The 25,542-nt window shown below is 34.2% G+C and overlaps 1 long non-coding RNA gene across 1 annotated transcript in view; it reads left to right on the forward strand.

Annotated features, from left to right (window-relative positions):
- LOC109493388 overlaps positions 1-17,693 on the forward strand; it is a 441,201-nt gene extending 423,508 nt beyond the window's left edge. Inside the window, exons 9-10 of the long non-coding RNA XR_006588213.1 lie at positions 12,282-12,420; positions 16,360-17,693. This is a non-coding gene — a long non-coding RNA (uncharacterized LOC109493388). The remainder of the gene's footprint in view (positions 1-12,281; positions 12,421-16,359) is intronic.
- The last annotated feature ends 7,849 nt before the right edge of the window (positions 17,694-25,542 follow it).

The following is a 25,542-nucleotide window of genomic DNA, read 5'->3' on the forward strand; positions in this document are numbered from 1 at the left end:
AGACCTAAAAATTATGTTGAAAATACTTCAAGGAAAAAAATTAGAAGTAAAATAATGTGTTATACTTTATAAAAGCCTTTCTCATAATGATGGCCTAGAAATGCTGATCAGGACACTGGTGGTTCTTAAATGTTGAACTCAGAGGAAGTAAACACAAAATATTTTCCTTTAAGCTATTGAATTGTAATAAAAAAATTCTGAGATCTAGTGCTGTATCTGTTAATATATAATATGTACATAAATCATCATGTCAGAAATTAATGTTGCAAATAATAAGATATAAGAGAAAGACACAGCCCAGACTGAGCTGAGAAGCCAAAGCGATGGGGATGGGAGGACCAGTAGAGGAATCCAGCAATGTAGACAGCAATGAAGGGCCCCCTTCAGAACTCGTAGGTCAAAGTATGGCCTTCTTAGAGCTCTGATAAAATTTTTTTTATCATTTTCTTAAAGAAAAAACATGGAAGGATAAAAATTTGAGAAACTCCAGTTATTTGTTGATGAAGCTAAAACACAGTTACGTTGTTAATTAAATAATTTGATTGCAGAACGGAATGAGAATCAGGTCAACAAACTGTAACACTGCCTGTTATAGAGAAAGGAAGATCTTTAGTCTGACCAACAGCATGAAACTCCTTGGTTCCAGATTAAACACGCACACACACACACACACACACACACACACACACACACACACACACACTCACTTTTTTAAAAAGCCATATACACTTGTTTAAATTCAAAAAAAGCTTTTTGATTTAGTTTTTGCTCTGTCTTGGCATCTTCTGTCCTTGATCCTAAGAGAGTTATCTCCTGAACTCTGGTCCATCATACTTTATAACTCTGCAAGTATTTATTCCAAGGGATTGTAATTAAATTACCCAGAAACGTAGCCAAGTTTCTTGTCCTCGTTATTACCTGATTTGTTCTGTCCATCTGCAGTTCTGCTGGAAGATTTTCACAGCCACATGTTTATCCAGTCACATAAATAATTCTCTTTAGATAGTAGCTTAACTAAAGTCCACTTGCAATTATCAATAATTCTTTCTCAGGAAAATAGGATTAATCTATGCATATTATTTTCTTGGTAGAATTGGTGCTTATTATAGAAAATTTAAAAAGATAGAGTTGTTGTGAGAAGTTATTGAAACTAGACTAGATTGACACTGAAAAAATCATACTGAAAACCAGATGATTCTAAAAGGCATTTTTATTCAGTTATATAATGCTACATCATTTCATTCTATATAAATTCAAAGAATAATTGAATACATGTTACTATTCCATTGAACGTACTAAAATTAAACTTAAGGAAATGTGAGGTGTAAAATGTTATAGATATTTTAGACATTGTTCCCCAAACTACCTGTGTATGGTATACATCTGTAACATAACTAACATACACAATGAAACAAAAATCATGAAATTATTCATTTGGTTTTGCTTCAGTATGCACACCAAACAGTGCTAATTATAAAGCTGCATCGGTACAGGGGCACCTGGGTGGTTCATTCGGATAAACATCTGACTTCAGCTCAGATCATGATCTCAAGGTTCGTGGGTTTGAGCCCCGTGTGGGGCACTATGCTGAGAGCTCGGAGCCCGGAGCCTGCTTCAGATTCTGTGTCCCCCTCTCTCTCTCTGCCCCTCCCCGACTTGTGCTCTATCTCTCCCTCAAAAACAAATAGAACATGAAAAATTAAAAAAAAAACTGTGTTGGTGCAAATATCAATCACAGAAGATATAAAACTTCTTTGGTTCAGATTTTCAAAAAATTATTGAAATTTTGGGAATGTGTAATGAATCTATACTTCTCAACTTTTAAGCATTCAGTTTATGGAAAATACTTATTACAGATCATAGTTTCAATGATATATATGGATTAGTTTTCTATATTCTATGGCCAGACACTGAAATCTTAAGATTATTCAAAGATATTCAGAGGTTACCTGGGTGGCTCAGTCACTTAAGTGTCAGACACCTTGATTTCACAGCTCAGGTCATGATCTCAGGGTTTGTGAGATCGACCCTCACATGGGGCTCTGCACTGACAGCATGGACCATGCTTAAGATTCTCTCTCCCTCTGTCTTTCTGCCCACCCCCTGCTTGTGTGTACACTTTCTCTCTCTCTCTCTCAAAATAAATAAATAAAACATTAAAAAAGATATTCACAAATGCATAATTCATAAAGCAAAAAAAAGTAAAACTGAAAACCTTAAAGGCAGGGACAATAATCTCATTTAGGCATTATTCTTCCATGCACAACACAACAGCCAACACAGATAAGCACTTACTTGTGATAGGTGAAAAATAGAATGTAATAGAAATGGAATCATGCATTCACTCAATACACACATATAAACATGACTAGAAAACAAATCAAAGCTTACTGGTTTTTACTCATGAAAGAGCATACATATCTATGCCCATACTAGTTTTGGACACCCATCTTTGGTATTTCCAATACCTGACTGTAAAGACAATATTATCACTAGTGGAAAATATGGATGTTAAATGGGGGAGGGGAAGAAAAAAAAAGAGGTTAGAGTGGGAGAGAGCCAAAGCATAAGAGACTCTTAAAAGCTGAGAACAAACTGAGAGGGTTGATGGGGGGTGGGAGGGAGGGGAGGGTGGGTGATGGGTATTGAGGAGGGCACCTTTTGGGATGAGCACTGGGTGTTGTATGGAAACCAATTTGACAATAAATTTCACATATTGAAAAAAAAGATAAAGCATTAGTTAAGAATACTACTTAAACGTTATATTTTAAAACAACTAATTTAAAATAAAATTTGTTTTTTAAAGCCATAAACAGTAATACACTCAGTAATTTAAATTTCAAATCTAAAATTCTATGTGTTCTACATATTTCATTGGCATACATTTAAAATGCAAAACTGCATAAAACCAGTACATTACAAGGGATATTGCAACATGAATCTAATAAATTCTTAGGCACACCACGTTTTATTGAATCTTGTCCTATATGAGATGCATTTAGTTTTTTAAACCGATAACCATAGTACCTAATAATGTAATTCTAATTTTTTACTCGAGAACAGACTTTCCACAAATAATCTGAGGTTCTTACTATGACAAAAGTGTATGTCAAAGTTTTAGGATATCTTCACATATCATAATTTTGAAACAAAGTGTGTGTTATATTTTGGGGATATTTTTTTTTCTGATTCCATTTAATTGCATAATTGGAATAAATCTTAAAAAACTAGTGGACATTTAAGAAAACTATATATAGCAACATTTAAATGCAGTAAAATGTGTAAAAATGTGTATTATGGCATTGATTGTTTCAGAAACAACACAGAGTTCTTTCTGATCCTGGCTTGTTTGAAACTCATTTGATCATGATTTTCCGGAGGCAATTTGTAAGAGTGGTTTCACTTGCAGGCCTGTGAACAAATTATAATTCTGACTTTGTAAATCTTTGGGATAAATTTTCTCTGCATCTATTCTGGGGTTACCTCCTCACTCAATGATAACAGGAAATAATTAGCTTCACTCCACAAGCTTACACGAAAGAATTAATATATTTTATGCTTAAGTGGAAAAAATCAAAGGGATAAGTTATGAAAAATGTACTCACTTAAATTATGCATCTAGAAACTAAAGTTTAGATGTAGAAATTGGTGATATGTCAAGGTTTTTACATATTTAATGTTTTTTTTTCATTTTTTTATTTTTGAGAGAGAGTATGAGCGGGTGAGGGGCAGAAAGAGGGGGACAGAGGATCTGAAGTGGCCTCTGCACTGACAGCGGTGAGCCCAAGGTGGAACTCAAACTCACAAACCGTGAGATCATGACCTAAGCCGAAGTTGGACACTCAACCGACTGAACCACCCACGCACCCCAAAGTTTTTACAGATTTAAAATCATTTATTGAAAATTTATTGCATTTATTTTATAAGACAGTTGTACAAATTAGATGCTGTTACTAGTCTGATGATCTGGGAAAATTGGTAAATCATTGCACGCTATATACTTTGCCGTTTTAAAGGGGGAAAAAATGACAGTGGCACAATTGATCGGACCAAAATACAATGGATGTGGTTTTAAATATGGCACCAATTACTCAAAATATTTATGTTTGCTAATTCTTACTAGATAATTTGGTCTTCTTAAAAAGGTTTTTAAATGTTTGTTCACTTATTTTGAAAAGAGAGACAGAGCGTGAGTGAGGGAGGGGCAGGGAGTGAGGGAGACACAGAATCCAAAGCAGGTCACAGGCTCTGAGCTGTCCGTGCAGAGCTACGCGGGGCTCGAATTCATGAACTGTGAGATCATGACCTGAGCTGAAGTCGGATGCTTCACCAACTGAGCCAACCAGGCACCACATCAGAAAAAAGACTATCGTTTTCCATTCTGCCTTCTTCATTTCTTTTCCCCCTCACCTTGCTGGCCTGGCATTACATCTACCAAATCACCCACTGGCAGTTAACTCTTGCCTCAGACTTTGTTTTAAGGAAGTGTAGGGTAAGACTATAGATTGCATATGAAATTACTTATGTTATTTCTATCGGGAAAAGTACAATTAAATTGACCATAGCAAATAATGCACTCATATGGGATTTTCTTTAGAAATATTATCCTAAATGCACAGATTTTGATTTCCAATCAGACTTACTAGTTCAATATAACAAAAATTATCCAAAGTATTTTGTCAAAAACATTCAAAGAAACTGAAATCTTGTGTCTGTATGTGTAAATAATATACATTTGTATTAATAAAATGTGATCATTAAAAGAGTATATATTTTATAAGCAACAAAGAAAATAGTGGGAAAAACTTACCTCAGTGGTTACAAGTAGATTCAATTTTTAAAGATTTCCTATATTACACACTTCGCAGCAACCAGAATGTAGTTCCATGATATATTAGAGGTGTGCTGAAATGAGAAGTACATCTGCCAATTGTTGATATTCTCATATACTCTGACAATGAATTCCTTCAACTTTTATTTAAAAAGTTTAGCCCATGGTATCATTCACAAAGATGACATCACACCATATCATACACTCTTTTTCCAGATTTTCCAATCATTATTTTCAATTTGTTCAATTTTAGATAGAATCATTTCACAAATGAAACAGTTAGATCCAGAAGAAAATTTTACTTGGGAGTACTTAGTTTGGTGGAGTTTTCTTTTTTTTCTCAGAAGCCCTCATAAGATATGACATTACATATTAGCCAACAAATTCCATTAATTTCAAATTTCAAAAGGAAACTAAATGCAGCCAATAATAATCCACATTTTATAAAATTAAATTAAAATATTAACTTTATTATTTGACTAGCAAGACTGTTGATAATTTGAAGTTTCTTAAAAAAAATTTTTTTTTACATTTATTTATTTTTGAGAGACAGAGAGACAGAGCACAAATGAGGAGGGGCAGAGAGAGAAGGAGACAGAATCCAAAGCAGGCTCCAGGCTCTGAGCTGTCAGCACAGAGCCCGAAGCAGGGCTCAAACCCACAAACCATGAGATCATGACCTGAGCCATAGTTGGACGCTCAACCAACTGAGCCACCCAGATGCCCCGATAATTTGAAGTTTTAATCAAGGCTATTTAAACTATTAATGTTAACTCTATCATAACATATAGAAAGTGTAGTATCATCTAGGTAAATGATATACCTTAATAAATTATCTTCCTATTTTGAGAAGAAATCTCTAGAGAAAGAAATTAAAATAAGTTGTTTATTGCATACCACCATCATTCATCAATGTAAAGCCCATCATATTTTATTGTGTGTTTTTCTTTCTTTCTAAGTACCTATGTCCCTTCTCCTTCATTACAGTTGGGAGGTATCACAGAAATCATATCTTCCAACAACCTCATTTCAGAGAGGAGGAGTCAAAAGTACAGAGACTGACATGGTCAACATCACATGCTAGTGTTGCAGATTTGGAAGTAGAACTCAAGTCACCTGAGCTGGTGTTCCTTCTATAAGTGATGTGGGAAGGTGTGGTGGCCCAGTGTTTAGAGCAGGGAAATATTTTTTCACCAACATTCTTGTAACTCCTCTAGCCTCACAGTTTTTATTTGTAATATTAAGAAAGCTAAATTAAATACAATTCCCTTTCAACCTTAAAACTGTATGAAACGGGAAATGACTTTCTGTATTACTAAGAGTTAGAGTGACAAAAGAAAAATAGCAAAATTCATTTTATTTGTTTTCGTTTGTTTCTTTTCTACAATGTTGATCACTTCCAATTGTCCACAAGGGTAGTCCCTTTCTAAATTGTCTAGGTAGCGACATCCAAATCAACCAACTAATTTTTTTTCCAGTAGATCATGTAAGAATAGTCTTATTATTACTTTTCAGGTCATAAGCACAAAGTCAATTATCAGTGATTTAGTGAACTGCAAAACAAAAACAAAAACAAAAACAAAATTTACTATGAACCTCCTTTATCTTTAGTTTATGCATATGAGAGGACATATTTGCATAAAAATCTAAAGAGCAAATCTCAATATTAACATTTAATTGAATACTCATAATTAAAATTTTAATCCTGCAGAGTAATTAAGTTTTCTTCTGAAATAATTCTCAATTGATTCTTTCTGTGACCACATTGAGAAAATGCTTAGAAAGTATTAAAGATTTAAAAAATTAAGTGCTAGAGGCTCCTGGGTGGTTCAGTCAGTTGAGCATCCGACTTCGGCTCAGGTCATGATCTCATGGCTGGTGAGTTCGAGCCCTGCATCGGGCTCTGTGCTGACAGCTCAGAGCCTGGAGCCTGCTTATGCTTCTGTGTCTCCCTCTCTCTCTGCCCCTAACCCACTCGCATTCTGTCTCTCTCAAAAATAAACATTAAAAAAAATTTTTTTAATAAATAAAAAATTGTTTCTCCAAGGTTTGTCACTTTCTTATTTATTGGCTTTGCAGAGCCTAAGAGATGCACATTGCTTTAATTATTTGTTTTGCTTTCCACATAAATGCGAAGCATTAAAAATGTCTCCCAAACAACATGAAAAAAAAAGAGATGATGTGATGGTTAATTTTATGTGTCAACTTGATTGGGTCGCAGAATGCCCAGATAACTGGTCAAACATTATTCTGGGTGTGTCTGTAAAGGTGTTTTTGGATGCGAGTAATATTTTAATCAGTAGACTGAGTAAAGCAGATTGCCCTCCCAAATGTGTGCTGTCATCATCCAATCAGCTGAAGGCCTAAATAGAACAAAAAAGCTAACCCTTCTGTGAGTAACGTTTTCTGTCTGACTGCTTTGACCTAGGACATAGGTATTTTCCTGCCTTCAAACTTGGGATATAAACAACAACTCTTCTTGAATCTTGAGTCTGATCACTTTCAGACTGAAACTTACACCACTGGCTCTCCTGAGCCTCCAGGTCCCACCTGCAGACCTTGGAACATCTCAGCCTCCGTAATATGTATTCAGAGATCTTGAGACGTCTCAGCCTCCATAATATGTAATATGAACATACATTCATACTCATATCAATCATATACATCTATATTCATGGTGGTTGAATATGAATTGATTCTGTATTGATTTTGTTTCTCTAAAGATCAATACAGATGGTATATCTAAGTCTTCTTGCATTTGTTAATTAATCTTGTTATCTTTCTATATAGAGGAAAGCAAAAAAGAAGGCTTAGTAAATCAAATAAAATCTTTAAGGAAGATCACTGCTCATGACTTCTAGAAGATACAAAGAGAAATGGGAAATTGAAAAGAAGAATGTAATTTAAGAAATAAAGGACTAGGACTCAGAAAATCAGACTTGGAGTCACAGCTCTGGGGACTTGGCCAAAACTATACCCTATCAGCATCTCTTTTTATTCACTGAAGAGTATGGGATCAGTTCATGCATCTTACAGACATTGTTAATTCATTTACTTATTTATTCAAGAAAGGAGATGAATGTGCATTTTAAACCCAAGTTGCCATGTAAAAGTAATGTCCGCATTGACAGAACTAAATAATGATAATGCCAATAAAAATAATTAAAGAATTAGAAAGGAATATGAAAATCTGACTTTTCCATAAATGTGGAATGAGCACATGTATAGATCAAAGGGACAAGTGTAGGGAGAAGCCATATAAAAGTGTTAATTCTCTATACTTTTCAGAAAGAGCATTGTGAAATTGGCTTACCCTGAGATTTGAATATTGAAAGACACCTTGCAAATTCATAAATATTTAAGTTGTGACTATGAAGTCAATTATGATTTTTTCAATATCTTGATATTTTAAAAAGCTTATTTAACATCTGATGATGGCTAGTTACTGGCAGTAAATGGACTCTTCACCTCAGTCTAGATCTTTCCTGTCATTAGATGTCACTGACTTCCTTATCGCAATATACATCTGAAGAAACTGGTAACAAAATACCTTCCTTAATAAATTAGCCCAGTAGTGGTAAAAGTCACCAAAAAGAATAAAGAAACAAAGTTGCACCCAAGCCAAATAGTAAATCTTCCAAAAATAGAAATCATGACAGTTATTTAAGAGTGAACAAAGAAATAGCACTGCCAGTAGGAAAGTATAAAAGAACTTTTTTAAAAGAAAACATGGACCTAAAATGCTCAGTGAGACAGGACAATAGGAGGATGTGTACTATTTATTTGAATAGAAAATGATAAAAAGGGTTTGCAAACACATTTCTCATCTTGGTCTCTATTTTTAAAATGTCACGTTTATCCTGTAAGAAAGCATAAAAGAAACCAGTGTGATTAGAAGGAAATGAGAAGAGAACCAATATTTATTGAACACCTTTCCCATAATAAATGGTGACATATTTTATTCTTTTTAATCCTCCCGACAGTCTCACAGTAGATCAATATTTTATGGACAGGAAAAGTGAGTCTATATAACTTGTCTCATCGCAGTGCTCTTTTTAAAAAAAAAAATGTAGCTGGATTAAAATCCAGATATTCTTTACTCTGAAAGTTCCACTTTGGTGTCAAGTAAGTCTATGAAAGGAAAATCAAGTATTGCTTGCAAAAATAGCTAGGCTCTTAGTTCACCGGGCACAATAAGCACATAATAGCCTTGAAGTTGGCACTGTTTTTTGACTGAAAAACCACAAGATATCATTTCATCAAAATGTATAGACACAAACAAACAAAATCTTGAAAAAAAATTGATACACAGATTGTAATAAAGAAAAGCAAACCCGAAATCAGGAAGTCGTTTTAAAATAGTTTAAAGATCTGTCAAAGTCAATGTGGAATTATCAGGTTTACAAAATTTATGGAGTGAGGTTAGTGATGTAGTTTAGATATATTTAGCAATAAGCAGAGTAAAGGGGTAAGGTCCACGACTTCTAGCAGTTCAGAATTTTGCTGAAGCACCTGTTTGAATTACCCATATTGATGTGTGGAATGACTCATTTAGCTTTATAAATTATTTTAGTAATGCATTTATAGAATCATTAAAAATCCAAAAGGGTCACTTATGAGCTTCATGAATTTACTTCACTTACTGAATTTTATGACAGAAATTACATTCTATAATAGTATTGGGGGTTTTAAAGATTCATGAAATTATCAGTACTGGTCCCTTGAGGAGAATGTCAGTGATCTAGTATAAATGAAATGTCACTGTTTAGGACTGGTGGCCTGAACCCTCAGTCAATAGCAAGGAAATCAGGCCAGATTGCTTTCCTAAGATAGGAGCCCGACATTATGGTGCTGCATAAGAGACCATTTAGATGATGAACAATAGCTAGAAAAACTATCAGGAAGAACCAGACCCATTCATTTAGCCTTACAGATATTTGTGAGTTTGCACTTAATATTGGGTACAATTTTTGAATGTTACTTCTTTTTAGAGAACACCTAACAGAGGATCTGCTAATATGTACCAGGAATGTTATTTATATTATGTCATTTAGTTTCCATGGCAATCCTATCAGACAGGTATTAATTTTTTTGTCATTGCTATTTAAAGGTTAAGTAAACAGAGGTTCAGAGAGGTGAAGTACTTTACTGAAAATCACACGAGTTAAGAAATGCCAAAGCCTAGATTTGAATGCCTCTATATGTTCTTTCCTTCTGTTGTGCGGTCAGTCTCTGTCATAGCAGGCCATGTGAAGAAGAAAGAGAAGGAGGAAAGGGGAAGAAAGAAGTGTAAAGATAAAAGTTGAAACGGCAAATGATTATTTTTATTAATCTTGAAAGCTGTGGAGAATATGAACATAAAATTACTAAAATCCATTGATTCCTGATACAGATACATTTATAAAAACATGCATTTTTGTTTTTATATTAGATAGTAAGTCAGGATGAATCCTAATTTCTGATGTGCTGTGTAATGACATTACAGAAATGATTAGAAAAAAAATGGGGTAACACCTATTTACATGGCATGCCTCCTGACTTTTTGAGAGCGACATAAATAAAATATGGACATTTTCTTAAAAGAGAATTTTTATTATCATTCAGAGATACAATGTCATATATTTGTAAAGGATTATCAAACACTATCCTGGTAATCAAGAAATTTGATGACTCCAAGATTATAGTTTAAAGAGATCCACTTTGCATTTTGAATTCATGAAAATTCATTTCTTTATCCAACAATAATTTATTTGATTTTCTATTAAATGCTAGGTAATGTGCTGGCATAAGAATTTTAGAAAAGACTTTCTTAGTGTCTATTGGGTAAAAAAAAGTCATAATGCATTTTCAGTAACACAGAATACACTAAAAAAATGTAAAATGAGCACAGAATCTAACCTTGGATGGGTAGTAATAATAATGAAACTTCATGAAGAAGCTGATATCTATACCTTGATGCATTAGTTACATACTGGTTGGAAGCCTACTATGGACCGGACACTATTCTAAGAACTAGCAATAAATTAGTGAACAAGTTAATTTTTAAATCCATATTACTATTGCAAAATCCATATAAAGAAGATGAAAGGAATTAATGATATAAGAATAGAAATCAGCAAAAATGGAAACTAAGCATTAATGAGGATAAAGAACCAATACCTGGTTCTGTGAAAAGATTGATAAGTTAGAAAAGACTTGGTAAGACTGACCAAGGGTGGGGGTGGGGGGTGAAGGTGGAAAAACGCACTATGAAAAAGGAGAGATATCTATAGGTACAATATTACAAAAATAATATAATAATATTATAAAAATATACACATGCCCAAAACTGCAAAAATCTAAATAAAATGGATAAATTTCAATAAGGAATATTGTATTGGACCTTTATTATTCATTGTGGCTGAATAGCATCTGAATTCCCTTCCCTTTGTTCAAGATAGTCCTCACCTTATTGGTAGAAAGGGCAATGGAGAGATATTCAAGTAAGACAAAAACAACATGTGCAAAGGCCCAGAGAGAGGCAGGAGACAATTAACAGCACTGTTCAGAGAGCATAAAGAGCATGTCTGGAGAACTGAAAGGAGAAACAGTCCCAAATCATCAAGATTATTATAAGCTATTTAAAGATTTTAGATTTTTTTCCTGGCATCAACAGAGAGTCACTCTCTGTTTGGGGAAATTGGATGATCATGGTGATACTGACGATCTTGATAACTTCTAACATTGTTTTAGTACTTTTTATATGCCAAGAATAGGGTATTTAGTGCTTTATGTGAACTATCTCAATTAAATCTCATAGGAACTCAATAAAATCAATATTCCTATTATGTGAATTTTAAAAGTAAAGAAATAGGTTAGCAAATTTACAAAGTTCATGAAAAGAATATATGAGAAAAACAAAAACAAAAACAAAAACAAAAAAAAACCACCAGCTTCTTTCAAAAAACCTGAATGACATTTGGGTTCAAATACTAGATTAGATGTCTCTGGAATATATAACATACATAAAGAAAAGAGGGATTCTGCATCCAATGCTTAGTACTAGATGAAGCTTCAGCATCTCAAGTCTGCTTATTCTCAGTTGTGGCAGGTGACCAACAGACAGTGAGAGTGCACAAGTTTGGATTTATTACTGGAAATATATAAGACAGTCAAGGGGATCCATGAGATACTTGGGGGAGGAATTGCACAGGAAGTATTAGAAAGTATGGATTTCCAATAAAACACCGGACACCATGGAAGAATTACTTGAGACTGTGGCCCATGCATTTTTAGTGACACTAGTCTGCACTGCTTCTGTTTGATTCTCTCTAGCAGTGCAAAGCAACCTGAGTTTAAGAGCAAAGAAGGCAACACACATAGGTTGATTCAGCTGTACGTTTTATGTTTGGCTAAGTGTTCAAGAAAATGAAATAGCTTTGTGAATCAATTACCTTTCTTTCTTCTACAGATTCTACTGAAGACCAAATTATAAATGGTTAGAAGTTGCCAGGAGGAGACTTGAACTTTCATCCCTAACATAAAAAAGTAAAATAAGGTACCAATTCTACAGATGGTGGATCAGCATCATCCTGGTAAAAAAAGTAGAGGTAATTAGACTTACACATGGACATTAATCATTTGCACGTAGCATATCTTAAAATTCTTTCACATTCTTTTTGATTTAGAATTTTTTTTGGTAAGAGAAAAAGTATTCTAAAGTCTGAAAAATTCTTCTATAATCCCTTAACACCTACATACCTACCGTCTTAGCTAATGCATGATTTAAATGGAATTAAAATATTCTAAAGAAAAAACTTATGAATTTGGACTGAAGATCACGTATTTATGGATAACACAGTCTGTTTTTTAGGCAACATAATTATGTTTAGGACGTTAGTGAATCTCTTAACTCTAGGACTTTAGGTAGACAAAAAAACCCAAACTGTGATTCACAAAATTCTAGCTAGCATGCTAAATTAATCAATCTATGACAGCATTGCCCATTGTTAATAAATATAACAAACACATTGTAATAGTCTATATGTGAAACTATTTTATAAACGAACGTTTCTTCTGAGCATTCAACATTCAAATGCACCCTTAAAATAAAAAATCTCTTATATCTAACTCAAACTTGGTAGTCACCACTTGTGAAACTGAAAAGAAATCTAATTTTTCAAAAAACATTCCAACCATTATTAAATGCAAAAAAAATGTTCACATGTAAACAGCATTTAAATGAATAAAATGGTCAATATTTGTTTTATGTCAAATAAAAATAATAGCTATTATTTTGCCAGTTTCTATATTTGGTTTGCTCCATTACCCAACAAGAAGTTATTGAATGTTTATTCGACTAGGAACTAAAAGTAGAAGATCATAATCATCAGACTAAACTATCAAACTCAGCATTGAAAAATGAGTGCAGTCATACAAAACTGCTTTTATCTGTCTTCTTTTCTGTAAAAGTACAGAGGAATCATTTAGCGAAACAATGCTAAATTATATAAGCATTCAAATCATTTTAAAAATAGCTATTAAAGTTGTTAAAACTGCAGAGAAGCAGTTATCTGTTGATCCAAGTTATATGGTTTAGTACTTCTTACCAACCTAAGTGAATATGGAAAAAAGATGCTGTATACATGACAATTATTAAAAGGAGAATTAATGAAATCACCTTCCCTCACTCTTTATCTACATACCACTCTTTACAAAGCAAGTACATATAATTTTTCTCCCATATGTTAATTTTTGTTAATATAGTCAGACCTTAAAGTAGTTCATTACTTTGAAAATTTAAAAATATATGTCTATTTCCCTATTACCTTTCAGAAACAGGGCCTTTTTTGTCTGTCTCCCTCTGTATAATGACAAATATTCATAGGCTTTGTATTATATTTGTATTCATATCCCAACGCTCCTATGTAAACAAATCCATAACATGACAGAGATAGAGTGGCCAGGACAATCAGGGTCTACCCATTCTACTGATGAGTTAAACCTGAGCTGTTTTTGGTTTATGTTACTTTTTTTAGCTGGGGGCAGTGACCCTATAAATTGCTAACTCTCCTTGGAGTTTCCTTTAGTGTTTGCCTCCTCTAGTACTTACTCAAAACTGAAGTCAGTTACTGAATCATAGAGCAATAGAATCTGAGATGTAGAACTGTTGAGGCCTCCTCTAATGTTCTAAAGGGTGGCCCCCAAAACTATATGTGCATGTCCTAAATTTGTACCTGTGGATATTACCTTATGTGGCAAAAGAGAGGTTTATGATAAGGCTCTGGAGGGGAGGATCTTATCGGGGATCATCTAGAGGGACCATAAATCATAAGTTTCCTTATAAGAGAGAGGCAGAAGTTCTGAGACAGACTACAGAGGACAAGGCCATGTGAAGTGGAGGCTGAGGGTGGAGTGATAGGACTGCTGATCGCTGAATGTTGAGGACTACCAACAGCCACCAGCAGCTGAGAGAGAGGCATAGGATGTCTCTTCCCCAAGAAACTCTAGAGAAGATGAAGCAGCTGACACCTTGATTTCAGACTTCTGTCCTCTAGAACAGGAAGAAATCAGTTTCTTCTTTTAAGCTACTGATTTTGTGGTACTTTATTACAGCAACTACATGAAACTAATACACCATCTATTGCAGTCTTGTGTATCTTCAAGGGAGGGATTTTTTTGACAAATGGATGTCCAGTTTCCCCTTGACTGGTTCAAGCATAAGCTGACCTCTAGGTAACGAAAGAGGATTTCCTAGTACTACCTGGCTTAATCATCAGCATAGTCTTTTCACCAAGCTGAAATCTGCTTCCTGACTGTCCCTCTACAGATTTACAGGTGACACATTAGTTCTCTGTTATAACATAGATCAACTCTCTTCTTATAAAAAATCCCTTTGCAGATCTGAAGACAGTATTAATCCCCTTTTAATCTTCCTTGCATAACCTGCAATGCTACCTATCTCCCATAATCTAGCTAGAAGCTGTCCTGTGAACCTCTCTCAATGGTCTTCTCTGGACTTCTTTCCCTGAGAGTGAAGGATACTTAATTGTGAACCTGTACGCCCATGATACTTGGCACATGAAGACACATGCAAACATGAGAATACAACATCCTGAAGTATCTGGAGGTTGCAGTGCGTGAAAATGGAGGCAAAGCAATGTTTCTAAGAATAAGAAGGAGCAGAAAGAGAGATAGAAATAGAAATATATAGGTAGGGAGACCATGATAGAAATAACAAGAGTGAGAAAGACATAACACAGCCAGTAGACCCATCAATCTCTCATTTGTGCAGAATCATTGGATCATAATGAATAGGAATAGGGAAAACTAGAAGTGGGAAAAGAAGATTTCCTAAGGAAAGATTGTTAGGGAGCTTTGGATAATACTAATAAATAATCATTAAAAGTTTACCAAGTACAAATCAAGCATTGTGCAAAAAACTGTAAATATAATATCTCCGTTATCATTATAGTAACTTGAAGTGAAAGTTGATTTTATTATATCAAATTAAGGATTAAGAAACTATTTGAAATTATTATTACAAATTAAAAATGAAGGAAGAGATTTAAATTATTCACTGAAATCATGCTCCCTATAAATTGTGAAGCTGGCATCTGAACCCAACATTCTCTGGTTGCTAAGATGACTTCTTAAGCATTCCAGTAATGCTGCCTCCCAATCCAAATAACCATGAATCATACTATTGTTACTACTGAACTGTCTTTATTACTATTTCTTCCTCCTTAAACTCTCTTTCTATCCCCATGCCTTCTCTTCTTTGAACACCAGACTAAGGTCTGCAAACTTAACTTGAAAGCTAGAAAAGAGTCCTTGAAATGTGAAATCAGAGGACTGGAGCCATCAGACCAAAACTAACATTGAGCGCAATATATGAAACAAGATACGTAACCTATTTATGTGTATCTGTAGCATATCTGAAAAATATTTCTGGAAAACACTACAGCACAATCTTGCCACACATAATTGTGTGACGTATATCTGGAAATAGATGTTTTATTAATACTGTGGTTTTCCTTACCTTAAAGCCGCATTCACTGCTATTTTCTTTGTAACCTCTTTCATTTAAATAAGATACAGGGTCTATTTTCTATATCTTTGTTTAGAGGCTACAGATATTATTACCCTTAATTACTTCCCTATGTGGCTTTAAATTGAAATTACCTCTATAATTACTTTCCCCTGAAATTTCTATGGTGAAATTCTGCAAGTAAATGTTGATGGCTTCTAAATGAAGACATTTGGTCTGTGCTGTAATCATCAAGCAGGTAAAAGATTTTATTTAGTTTTGGAAAGTTTAAACATTTCGACTAGTCCTGTCATCTCTTTTTACTCATTTATTTATGATTCAAGAAATTAATCGTAACAAAGTCTTTGATTCTGTGTGGTATGATGCTATCACAGCAACTCTGTTGGTTTTTAATAATTGATATAAAGTTTTAAATGAAGTGTTTAATTGTGTTTGCAGATAGTTTCCTGAGCCATAAATAGCCAACTGGCGAAATCTTTTTTATTATCATTGACATTAGGTAATCAACTTGTGCATTTTCATTGAAATGAGATCCAAGGAGCTTGGTGCCAGCAAGGTCATCACAACTCAAAAAAAGAACAGGAGAACATTTCAGGTCACCGTGAGTCACAGAGGGCAAATAGAACTTTGCATATATCCTTACCATAGCAATGTATCTAATAATTATTGTCCCTAGAATCCGTTTCAATTCAAAACACTGCACTGATCTCTGCATGGAAATCTAATTATTCTTCCCACTCATAAAAATAGGCTACTCTTGCTATTTCTCTTGTCACTTTCAGTTCATGCACATGAAAATAGAATTTAAATAACTGCAATGCCATTTGTTAAATGATGTCCTGGAAGAATTAGTTTTTCTTTAAAAAGTGAATACTACAAAGTTCTCTGTACCCATTTTACTACGTAAGGAAGTTATTTGCCATTTGCTGAATCAGAGATGAGCTTTATAAAATATGTAATATTTTTATTTTAATTATTACTGCATGAGTCACAGTTTTCATAAAAATCTGCCTTTAGTTTTAGCAGAATTGGCAAAGCTATATATTTTTAAATGACTGAATTTTCATTTAGAATCCTATTATTTTTACTAAAAGATGATTGTATTATTCATCAAAACGAAAACAGAAATTTTCATATGAAGATATGTGGATTATTTTAAAAACACTGTCTCATTATTTAACATTATTTGAGATAAAGAAGAATTAAAAGAATATATTTCAGTAGGAAGAATTAGATGATAAGATGGAGGCAGTGGTGAAGTTATGGTGCTTTGCTCTTGAATTGTCAAGACAAAAAATTGCAAAACTTAAAGACTTTATGGGCTTATATAGAAAGCCAAAGCCTGTGCTTCTAAAATACAACAAATGTAAAACTATTTACAGAACATGATTGTCTCTAATTTTATGAAAACTTCACCCTGGAAAATGGGCCCAACTTACATTTTACTTTCCAAGCACAAACTCTGGACCATGAATATTTCATAATGTTTGACTCTGGGACCATCGAAGCTATGGATTCTCATTTGTTCTGAATGTATTCAGAGTACTCACCTAGTACAAGAAGTATTGATGCTCTAAAGTGTTAAATATTTTAAAGCAATGTGATTCCATATCAATATACCGGGATGATTTTCCTAGTGCTACTAGATATAGAGATCCTTTACTCATGATTTACAAATAATAATAATAAGTGCTTATGTGACAAATTTTTATAAAACAATGGTGAAATTTTATGTTACACAGCATCAGGTCTTTCAATAGACATACAGTTAATATGGTGATCATAGTATGTGGACTCTTCAGCATGTAATGATAAAAGAGTACTCAAGTCCTAGACTGGGCCTTGTCTGATCTATCCCAATCTACTGTCTTCTCTAGACTGAAATGGTTTACATGGAGACTGACATGTATTCCAACATAATGAAACAAATTTTAGTAAGCAGAATGGGAAGAATAATGAACTAATTTTATATTTATTAAAATATGGTTTGAACTTTATGAAATACTATTATAAATAAAAGTAAACTATGAACATATCAGGAGATCAGGTGAGTTATCAATTGAGGAAATGATCTTAGTCTCAATGTTTAATTTTAAAAGATAAAATTATACAAATTTACACAATTTACTTAGAAGGCTTAGACACATTGAACATGCATGACTACATTACTAAATTAAGATAAATAATAGATATTACTTTGAAAAAAATAGTTTTTATATAGATAAACATCTCTATGCAGTCTGTAAGTAGTCTGCAACCGGGAGTCACAATGAAACACAACTAGTTAAAATTCCTTAATGAATTCTAATTATAAATAACTATACTCCACAAATGGAAATGCATAGAAAGAATATGTTTTTGTCATGGACTATGGATAAGATCATAACTTTCTATTCTAATCTACTTGCAATATAAATTATTGCTAAATTGATGAGAGTGTCATATTAGCCTTCTATATATTTGGTGATATTTTTAAAAATGTTGATTTATTTATTTTGAGAGAGAGAGAGAGAACATGAGCAGGGAAGGGGCAGAGAGAAAGGGAGAGAGAGAATCCCAAACAGGCTCTGCTCTGTCAGTGCAGAGCCTGACACAGGGTTTGATCTCATGAACAGTGAGATCAGGACCTGAGCCAAAATCAAGAGTTGGATGCTTAACAGACTGAGCTACCCAGGCATCACTCAGAGATATTTTGTAACAATTCTTATTCTTCCCTTTCTTATGAATGGTAGGCTACCATAATATTCTATGAAATCACATTTTTCCTCTGAGAAGTGTTTAACATCTGCATGGTTAGCTACATTTGGACTATTTTGAAGACCAGGTAAAATGTGATAGGTGATTTACAAATCAGAACATAAATTACAGCTTTAGAGAAACATAGCATAACTTTTCTTCTTTGAAATTTATGTCCACTAATTCAAACAATTTTAACAATACTTATTGAGCAAATGTACTTTTCAGGGGTGTGAGATCCTAATGATTCATAGGAAATGATCATTGACCATCTTTTCATATGGCCCTTAGTTGTAGGAATTTTTGCCTCTGAGAGAACTGGGGCACAGATTATTCCACCATAACATCAAATTAGGAGTAGAATCAGGCTTAGCATAAGACATATAATTTCATCTTCCACCCAGAAAGGCGAATGTTGTACTTATTAACTTCTTAACTGCATCTACATTAACAGTTTAGAAGGCAACATCATTTGCATATATTTTCATTATAACATATGAAATAAAATAATGCAAAAAAAAAAGAAATAAAATTGACTAAAAAAATCTTAATTCTTAGGCAATGTCAGGTTTTCCTCTGCAGTTAAATGCTTATAAGAATACCAAAGGGGAAATAATAAGCAATATTGCCATCCAATGGTGAAATTGTAACATTTAAAGTATATTAAAAATAAAGATAAAGATAGGAATATAGGACCATATCTCAAAATTACTAGAAATATCTTTCTTTTGACTACCTGCATTTTCTGGGAAATATAAAGGGAATATCTGCATGGTATTAATATAGTAAGTGCTAATCTAAAATAAGAATTCAGGGCACCTGGGTGGTTCAGTTGGTTGTTTTCGACTTTGGCTCAGGTCATGATCTTACAGTTCATGAGTTTAAGCCCCACATTGGGCTCTGTGCTAGGCTCAGCTCAGAGACTGGAAACTGCTTCAGATTCTGTGTCTCTCTCTCTCTTTGCCCCTCTCCTGCTCACACACACACACACACACACTCTCTCTCTCTCTCTCTCTCTCTCTCTCTTTCCGTCTCTCTCTCTCTGTCTCAAAAATAAACAGTTAAAAAATGTTTTTTAAATAAAATAAAATAAGAAAAATTCACTAAGGGTGAGTTTTCACCTCTTTCCAACAAAGAACAAGAGAAGCTCCACTTCCTATCATTTAATTATCAAAGAGGTAGGAGAATAGAGTTTGAAAAACTTATTAATATCATTATTTTTATTCTTTATTTTACATTATGCTTAGCAAATACTTTCCTTTCACAGTCAGTTAAGGATATTCCTGAAATTTGTCCCCTCTTAAAAGACTTCAGAACTAATCTTTCTCTCTTCCAAACCCCCAGACACATTTGCCTACACTGTTGCTTATAATTGTTTGATTTGCTTTAGAATCATTGACATATTTGTTGACACACAGCTTTAATTGGGAAAAGGACAATGTCTTAATGGCTAAGAGACCAACTGTAAATAATTGTTGAATATAGAATTGTCTTAACTTTGAATGTCTCTGGATTTATAAATTTGCATGTTCATACTGAAATAGCTGTATTTCACCAGTGATGTGCATTTTATCTCATTTGTAAAATTCAAAGAGCCACTTCAAATTTCCCAATATGTGGACATTTTTGCTAAGTTAAATGGCAAGAGGAGATTACAGTAACTAAAATTGGATTGTTATAACTGATAAATAATAAAGTGCTTGTAAAATACCCATTATTATGCCTATTATATGGAATGTACTCAATAAATAGTAGTTGGCAAAATTGTGCTGTTGCTGATAATGACAATGATTGTTCAAGCTGCTTTGGCTGGATTTTATTAATCTGATATCCCAGATATGTACATTTATAAAGAAGAAGAAGTATATTTTTATATCTCAGAGTTTAATTACTGCAGTAATCAATTTATATATGTATTATTATTATTAAATTACATAGTATTCATTCAATTATTCAAGAAATATTTAAAAAGCGTCCATTTTCTAGCTGCTAGCTATGTTAGGTATTAGAAATGGAGGAGTAAAACAGATAGATGTAGTCTCTGCCCAAATGAAAATAGTATCATGAATAAATGGATATTGAACAAGTAATGACAACTATGTTAAGTGCTATGAACATGGTCATTAGGTAGCAATAGGAGAAAGTCCTCCCTAGAGTGAGACACTCAAAGAACGTCATCTGAAGGAAGCTAAGGCCCAAGGATGAGTAGTAGTTAACTAGATGACAGTTGGGCAGTGAAAGGGGAGTTGCAGGAAGAAGAAACTGCTGAAAAGACAGTTTGGAGGTGAGATGAATCTGGAACTTTTGAGGCAATAAGAGCTTCATTTCATTTAAGAGAGACAGAATGAAAAGTAGAATTGGAAACCTAAGCAGGATCTTTTGAACTATGTCAAGAATATTAGACTTACCTTAAAGGTTAGAAGTACTAGGCAGCACATGAATGCAAGAAAAATAAGTAAACATATTGCTTTGAGTGGGAGAAGTGTTTTTATCCATGGGTGACAAGTGTCTGTGTAGATAATCACAAAGAATCTACAAAAAATCTCCTAGAATTAATACATGAATCAAGATGGATGGCAGAATTCAAGGTCAACTTACAAAAGTCAATCATATTCCTATACACAAACTTTATGTGGAAAGGCTAAGAAACCAAAGAGTCAACATTTTAAATAAGCACATTGGTGAAGGATTCACATTACCCAATTTCAAGTCCTATTAATATAGCTATAAGAAGTCTGTTGAAACTGGACTCCCAAGTTTTGCTTAAGAGATAACCCCATTCATACTCTTCATTGGTGTGGTTCAGGTTGGTTGATCTCACTCCTGCTTCAGCAAAATGCCTTACGATTATGTGCACATCCACACACCCTGTGTTAAGTGTGATTCCCAAGAAGCCAACCCTGAGTCAAGGTCTTGTAAGTTATTTACTATGGAGGACTATCATGGAGGTTGTTAATGGGTGGGGAAAATAAGACACAAAGAAGTAGCTCAGTCAAAGTCCTGAGGACGGTACCTTCAGAATGTTCCTGCCGTTAGGCCACAGATTGCCTCTACTGAAACCAGTGAGCTGGGCTTTTCCCCAGTTTCTCAGTTGGCTTCAAAGAGAATTTGGCTGGCACCCAATGCAGACTCTTGTTATTTCTTTTGCAATTGATTTGAAGCTTAGCGAATATCAGTTTTCCTCAAACATCTATGAGCATAGTGGAGATAGTTAGAAATCAACTCAAAAGAGCAGAAGGTAGAGCCAAAAGACAGAAAGAAGCAATCCTATGAATGGATAACCCTGAATGCAGCTTTGCCTAAAGCCAGATTCTTCCTTAATGTTTCAATTACTCCAAGTTACTCAGACTGATATATTCTTTTCTTACCTTCTTTTTCTTTGTTCAAGCCAGTTGAATTGGGGTTTTGGTCATTTCACAAAATAGTGAAAACTGATACAGGGACAAAAAGAATTCTAAAAAGAAGTGATTCCAGAAAAGCATTTTAAAGGATATACGGGAGTTAACTGAATAGTTTGCTCTGACTTTTACAGGTTTCGAAAAGTGTATTAAAGAATTGCAGAACGTGAAGAGGTATAACCATATCAGACTTACCATGATGAATTCAAGTATTTATTTTTATTAATGTTTTAGTGTTTTATTCATTTTTTGAAAGAGAGAGCGTGAGTGGGAGAGGGGCAGAGAGAGATGAGGACAGAGGATCCGATGCAGGCTCTGTGTTGACAGGGTGATGCCATCAAGCCTGATGTGGGGCTTGAACTCATGACCTGAGCTGAAGTCAGAAGCTCAACGAACTGAGCAAACCCAGATATCCCTATTTTAATGTTTAAAACAGAGAAATTCATGAAGATAATCTTGTATATATCCATTTATCCATCTGCCAAAATTACTAGGTGTTACTATTTTGTCAATATAAGTTATCAGATAGATTTGAAATACACTTCATTCCACTTTGCAGTCAAATACTCAACCCTCCCTCTCCCCAAACAATCACTACCATAAATGTATGTACATTTCCCATTCATGAGTTTATATTACTATGTGCCACCAAGTGTGGTGTGTGTGTGTGTATATATATATATATAAACAGAAAGGACACATAAGAACAAAAACTTCATATATAAATATAATAAAATCATCTTGTTTTATGCTACATTTCAATTAATATTATATTTTCATATACTCATTTATTTAATATGAAATTCCATAGAATCTCATCACACTACCTATCTCTAACTTATTTATATTTTACAAATATGTCTTTTAAATCCCTTTATCTTCAAACATTATGCATTATTTTACTAAGTATATCACTTATAATCAGTGAAAAGCTGAGTTCTTAAAAATCCAATCTAAGTCTTTTTTATTCTAACAGGAGAAGTAAGTTTTATTTTTAAAAATTTAAATTGGTTGCTGATATATTAAAGTTTATTATGCCATTTTATTTTGGAATTTACACTTACAACATTTTGTTTCTTTTTTTTCTTCTTTCCTGACTGCTTTTTGATTAAGTTTTCTTTATTTACTTTACTCTACCCAGTAAGCTTCTATTTCTATTTCTATTATTCTGGTAAATTATATCTAAGTGGTAACATTTCTATCTCTTTCCTCCTCACTGAAAAACAAGCACTATAGGACATAAAGTATAGTCTTAGGAAATGTATTCTCATACAGATAAGGCATTTAAAATATTCCTACTCTGGGACACCTGGATGGCTCAATCAGTTGAGCGTCCAACTCTTCTTGATTTCAGCTCAGGTCATGATCCAAGGATTGTGGATCAAGCCTCACATAGCTTTCTGTGCTGAGGCTGGAGTCTGCTTAAGATTCTCTCTCTCTCCTCCTCCACCCTTATCCTCAATTGCATTCTCTCTCTCTCTCTCAAAATAAATAAACAAATAATAAATGAATAAATATTAATGCCCTGCTTGCATAAGAAAGTCATCTCTCTTCTTTACATTGACTTTTATAAGAGGAACCAGGAACCTAAATAGGAAAACAGTTGCTAACATTATGTGTGTGTCTTGGGTGTGTGGATGTAGGATAGACTCCCACATATGGAGTAACAGGTTCAAAAGAAATATGTTAAAGGTGATCAAATTTCCAAAAGATTTTTCATGACTGAAATAGTGGACACATTAGGAATATTCTCCAGTATCAACTCAGATGATCATTCTAGCTTAGCCTCTGAAGCTCCACATGGGAAAAGTAATCTTCATCTTCTTCCCATGCTTTATTTTAGCATAAAGAGACAGAATTAGATCCATACAAGAAACTTAGAGGGGCACCTGGGTGGTTCAGTTGGTTAAGCATCCGACTTCAGCTCAGGTCATGATCTCACAGTTCATGAGTTCGAGCCCCGCGTAGGGCTCTGCACAGACAGCTCAGAGCCTGTGACCTGCTTCGGATTCTGTCTCCCTCACTCTCTGCCCCTCCCTCACTCATGCTCTGTTTCTCTCTCTATCTCTCTCTGTCTCAAAAATAAATGAACATTAAAAAATATGTAAAAGAAAAGAAAAGAAGCCTAGAAAGCCTGTGTGGGAATAATATGGTGAAGGGTTATTATCACAGATTTTGGAAATAGATCTAGTTACAATGAGGATCATCCTCTGAAGAAAGGTAAGCTCTCACCTGTTTGCCCCCAAATGACAAAGACATGTATAAATTTTGTGTTTTAAAATACAAATATAAGGTTCTAGAGTACTCTTTACCACTGTAACAGCTTTGTGGGTTTCTAACAAATAGTGCTTGTGGGCTTCTGTGAACTTATTTTACCACTGAATGCTTGTATGTGGAAGAGTCACACTCTCAAGTATTATGCAGGTAGGCATAATAGGCATCTTAATTCTACTTGGCATCAGTTAGTGTGTTTTATGACATAGATTGTGCTTCCATCTCAGTCATCCTGCAACCCATATTTGCTGTTGGCTGGAAACACTGTGCCTTAGAAATATGAGGTTTTCATGGCTTTCAAAAAAGCAAAGGGAGGAGAGAACTGGCAGAACATAAAAGTGCACTCTGATCAGATTTTAATGCATGTGCATTTGTTTCTTTGTTTGTTAGGCATTTTATCAAATGGAGAGAGGGGAAGAGGGGTTCTATGTTGTCCAGTAGAGATAGGTCATGATTCTGGGGGGAAACTATTGAAAAAGTCTAGCTTTGTCTGAAATGTTGACACAAGGATCCCAGACATGAATGAGGCCAGAAAGAAAATATCACAGGGATCTTGACTGGGTCAATTAAAGTTTGCCTTTCACAGAGCATTCTTAGGGACATTTAACAATGGCAAGAGTTAGGAGCACAGACCATCGAAGAAGTTTGTGGAAGGGGTCACGGTGATCATTGCCTTCTCCTGAATGATGTACCAAAGAATGAGGGAGGAAAGAACACTTATTCTCCCACACAGACAAAAGAGTTCTGTTTGAATCATTTAATTCTTAAACCCTCATTTGAAATATTTCTAGGGCTTTTTTTTAACAATATAATTTGTAAATAGCCAACATATGGAAACAACTTCAGTTTCCATCAATAGAAAAATAAATAAGGAAGATGTGGTATGCACACACACACACACACACACACACACACACACACACACAATGGAATATTATGCAGCCATAAAAAGAATGAGATTATGCCATTTGAGACAATATGGATGGGCCTAGAAGGTATTGTGCTAAGTGAGATAAGTCAGACTGAGAAAGACAAATACCTCATGATTTCACTCATATGTGGAATCTGAAGGCACAAAACAAAATAAATGTTTAAACCAACGATGAGCAGAATCAGACCTATAAATACAGAGAACAAACTGTTGGTTGCCAGATGGGAAGAGGAGGGAGGGTTGGGCAAAATGAATAAAGGGGAATGGTATATATTAACTTTTAGTTGCGGAATGAATAAGTCATAGGAATAAAAGTCACAGCATAAGTAATATAGTCAATGAT

The sequence above is a fragment of the Felis catus genome, chromosome D3 (genome assembly GCF_018350175.1).
Source record: "Felis catus isolate Fca126 chromosome D3, F.catus_Fca126_mat1.0, whole genome shotgun sequence".
Taxonomy (NCBI): domain Eukaryota; kingdom Metazoa; phylum Chordata; class Mammalia; order Carnivora; family Felidae; genus Felis; species Felis catus.